The sequence below is a fragment of the Bidens hawaiensis genome, unplaced genomic scaffold, assembly GCF_021521415.1.
Source record: "Bidens hawaiensis isolate Kalapana, Puna unplaced genomic scaffold, B.hawaiensis_p1.1 tig00005272_1, whole genome shotgun sequence".
Classification (NCBI taxonomy): Eukaryota; Viridiplantae; Streptophyta; class Magnoliopsida; order Asterales; family Asteraceae; genus Bidens; species Bidens hawaiensis.
In genome coordinates this window covers 405,431-410,245 of record NW_027491336.1, presented here as the reverse complement: position 1 = coordinate 410,245, position 4,815 = coordinate 405,431, and the positions used below count along the sequence as shown (strand labels likewise).

General features: G+C 34.9%; 1 pseudogene across 1 annotated transcript; it reads right to left on the bottom strand.

The window, feature by feature from the left end:
• Positions 1–423: 423 nt before the first annotated feature.
• On the bottom strand, positions 424–2,704 carry LOC143629537 (tubby-like F-box protein 6; annotated as a pseudogene). The gene is made up of 3 exons (XR_013152968.1): positions 2,498–2,704; positions 1,221–1,695; positions 424–517 (listed from the first exon to the last, which is right to left on the bottom strand). The product of XR_013152968.1 is annotated as a tubby-like F-box protein 6 (transcript).
• Between the last annotated feature and the right edge of the window lie 2,111 nt (positions 2,705–4,815).

Below are 4,815 nucleotides of genomic sequence, written 5' to 3'. Positions count from 1 at the left end.
CATAAGACTTGTTCACTCACCATTTATAAGACAGTCTTATCTATGGTTCACGGTATCCTGAAATGCACACAAAATATCTCATTTTGCTACATTCTTATCGATTCATGTGCCGAGATATCCACACTATCGAGAGTTGTTTAGAATTTTCCATGGTTTTTAATGCTGATACTAAGCGTTTCTAGAGTGTTATTTTTGGCAGTCTTAATACTTCAAGCGCGGCCCAGTTCCGAGCTCTAGGGCTTATTTAGCATAGCTCGATAATATCAAATCAAAAAGAAATATACATTAACATAACCTTGCACCAATTAGTTAGTCAACTCAAATCATTATACACTTTTTATAAACGACAAAAAAACCTTTTTTTACCTGAATGAGAATGTGTGCTGCATATTTAAAATGAAATAAATAATATATATACAAAACAAATGACCAAAAACCACAGCCATGAATGAATAATTGAATGGCTTCTTATTTTGAATATTCTTCAACTTGCAAGCCTCTTTATTTCCATCTCACACTTGAGATTTTAAAGCATCAAACTTGTTCCTGTAGAACCACGTATTAGCAAGAAATAACGAACCCGAGCACGACCCATATATCTATCTATGTAAAAGATATCAATCCTAAGTCCTAACCCGCACAAACTTAATTCGGGTAACCCATTTATATAAAACAAGTCAAACAGGTTGACGGTGTATAACCCAAACACAAAATGTTTAACAAATGAGTTATATTGGTCAACACCAAACCTGATTAATTTTTGTGTTGTGTTTTCTCGTCATGTCATAAAATGTACAAAATTTAACAACTCAAAGACAAAACTAAGGGAGCTAATGACTCAATCAAGCTTCTGAAATCCCATATTAATTCAACAAAGCTAGTTGTTTTGACCAATTTACCAATTAACGGACCGATTTGGTCATGTTTAATCTCTAACAAAATAAATAGAAAAAAGTTTACACGAAATGAGACAACCAAGTCGAGCGGCTCGAGAGTCACCAAAAGCATACTTTTAATATACAAAACCTACAAAATCACTTTACCTGAAAAACTTACATTAGTTTTAAAAAAATTATAACTTTGTAGTCATACTGAACCACATCAGCCATTAATTAGAAAAACAAAAAAAATTACACAGGTGTTTCAGGGTCAGCCCAACCCACGCATTTTAAACCAAACAAAAACTCCCATCATAAAAATAATTAAATATCACCGCTAACCTGTCAGATGACATCATTCACAAGCAGTCTTGGTGTCAAGGCTACTAAGACATATAGCAAACGCTTGAAAAGCCGATATTGGGTACCGATAATCCATGGTAAACACGTCCTTCCCCACTTTCCCAAACTGCAGAACAACCTTATCACCAATTGTCCTGGTGGTGTAGCTACCAACTGAAAGTTCTTCACTGAAGCAACCGTTACCCGCCCGTGAAAATTTAAACACCAGCACTGAAGCTGCTCGTGCCACCTAGGCGATTTGTTTTTCAAAATTAAAGGTCCGTCTGTTTCATTATTGTTTGATGGTTCGGGCCCACTTTTTTCCACACGGGTTGATCGGGATCGGAAGAAAGGAGTTGAAGGAAAAGATTCGCCCGTGCTAAGTGGAAACTCGGTTTGTGTAGGGGCCACGCCTTCGGGTTCGATTGATGAAGCTGGGGTCGGGTCCATGGTGCATTGCATTCTTCTTGGACCCCTGATTTGTAATACGAAGCGAAAAACAATTTTTTTGAGAGTTTGGTTTATTTCTTTTAAAATTTAGATGTGAAAAAAAATCATGTTTAAGACAAAGGGTACTTAGATACAGGGATGTGCATGAAACCGAAATAACCAAAAACTGACGATTTGCCTTTATGTTTTCGTAAAAACCGAAGTCACCATTCAGTTTTTATTTGGCATGTAATTAAACCCGAACCAAATTTATGGATTTTTTTATCTTTTGTTTTGAACTTTAAGTAACTTGTAAGAATATAATGAGACCAAACGTGTAATAGTCAATTAATTATTATTTAACAAAAAGATTTAGGCCCAAACTCAATTTTTTGGGAGCAATTTTTCAGCACAGCACTTCAAGCACGAATGGTGAAACAAAAACCAAGCCGTACAATTTTCAAAACCAACCCATGCCAGAGTATCATTGGTGAAAGTTATAATAATCCGTTTTGTGAGATTGCTTTTAGCAACAAAAGTGAAAGTTAAGAGTGTCATTGGTCAAACCGTCACGAATTATTATCAGCCAAAGGGTCATAGTATGGATTATCAAAATCCAATTTTCCGATAACTAAATAATTATGTGAAGTTGACTAATCATAATCAGAATAAAACTACCTAATAAGACGTTAAAATAACCAAAAAGACATGTTTACGAGAGAAATGACATCTTGTGAAATGGGAGTATAAATAAAAAAACTGATTATTGACACCTAAATAATAAGATAATCACATGCAAAATCTATTCTAAACATATTATCACGACTAATAACATGGTTACAGTTTACCTGGATCCCAACATGTTCAACTCATACGAGATGTGAGCAACCGGATAGCTTCCAGCAGGAACTCTAGGGGCGACTTGAGCGGGGCCAACAGACCTAGTGGACCGACTCTTGGTCATTTTAGCTCCATCATGAGGTGGCAGACCATCATACACAATAAATCTGGTTCCCAAAAAGTTTGATCTATGCCAAATCATAAACAACTTATGTAGATTTCATTTCCATGTAAATCACGTAAACATTAATCATAAATGTTTTCAAATAGTAACTAAATCTTAGTTTCCCAATATATCTACTGCTCCCTTTTGACATGTCATCAGCATGTAAAGATATAATGTAGTCGGTACATGTGGGCCGTCTAAATTTACGAGCAGTAAGAAGTAACTTTCCATCATCAGCAAGTGCTGCCACATTAATAAAACAATAACTAAATTATATTACTAATACTAAAATGTCTTAGGATCAAATAGAAATAATGATAGGAATCCGATTCTGATTAATGGCAATGGAAATTAAAATTGGACGATGTAACATAAACTATAACTAGAATTGATATGAAGATCCAGTAGGATGTTACAGACTAGATAGACTAACACCGAAGTGTTCCCAGGGCATAGCCCTCTCTCTATGCGAAACAAAGAGCCTAAAAAACTGAATGATACTATTGATACATATTATAGAATATAAGTTGCACTTAACCCCCTCCCATAATAGACAAATAACTTCCTTCAAGTGTGCTTGAGAACAGTGTTTATTGCAACCTTATTCGACCCACCAAATTACTTGGTTTAAGCTTGGTTAAGTCAAGGGTTTGCTCTGAAACAAATCTTACTCAGCTGAAGAACAACCTTGTTTGATGAAGTGTAGTTTGCTTGAACTACCACTTAGAAGAATTTCAGAAGATAACCTTGCTCGAAAGTAAGATACCTTGCTTAAATAAGTTATAAGCTTGCTCGAAGTGCCAAGTTAGCTCGAATTCCATACTTAGCCATTTCTTGAGGAGGTTGAGAAGATTCCAATCTTTCTTGATCAATTCTTAATCCCAACAATCACTGGCAGGTAAAAAACTACGACCATGAAAGTAGCATTATGAATTTGGGAGATAAACACATTAATATAACTATAGAACGAGTATAGAGGCTTTTAGGGATACATAGGGGGAAGGTTGAGATAGTCGAGACGATGAGACAAAGGGTAGAAGATGTTGTTGTAAGTAAGTGGACGAGTCAATTCACAGACTCAAAGACCTTTTCCCGATAACATTTATGGAGTATGCAGAAAAAACTAAATAGATAGCGGGTGGCATTTCATAATGAACTTTCTAGTTGTTTTTGGCACGTGTATGGGGGATATCACTGATGTTGTTATGGACATGACTTGGTGTGAATACTTGGTGAAAATAACGAGGAGAACCCATAAGAAATGGAAAGAAAATAGAGAGTACAATGGGTCAATGACATTGCTTGCGGCTTGTCTTTTTATTCATATTGTGAAAACATGAATTTGTATATGGGTAAAATACATTTTGTTAATGTATGTTAAGTTTTTTGTTAATTAATATTAAATTTTAATATCTTGTAGAAACACACTATCGAGCTTCAATTAACTAATTGATCAATTCATAATAATTAACCAATCGGATCTACTTATCTGATATGTGTATGTTTGTAATAGATTAATGAACGAAGTGTGAGAGTGAACGATTTGGCAGAGTAACGGCTTGGGAGAAATACGTAAAAAACACTAATTTAATTAACAGGCTAAACAACCTATTTATAGAAGACGAATGCTATTCGTTACATATTCCGTAACGAATGAACTTCATTCGTCTTCATTACAATAAGTAAGATAATGATATAGCGAATGACTCATTTGCTATACCCCATTCGTCAACATTTCATGACGAATGGGTTCATAACAATAACGACTAAGGTCCATTCATTAAACATCCTTAATGAATGGACACGTATAACAACTTAACTCTCATTCGTTAAACAAGCTTAATGAATGAGCATTACATAGATTAACGAATAACACAATAATTACCAAAATACCCTAACATAATAATAATAATAATAATAATAATAATAATAAATACAAACGATTACAAAGACTCGAGACGACCAAAACCGTGCCCTAACAAACACCAGCTCCTCTCATGCTCTTTGTTTTAATTTACTTGAACCTCTTGGACTTCGAATCAACGCAACTATTAACCCCAAACGCATGAAAAACAAGAACAACGCGTTGGAATTGCATAGCATGAGCATAATCTTCACGTCTTGCAAAAATGATATTGATCTCGAACATCACCTAATTGT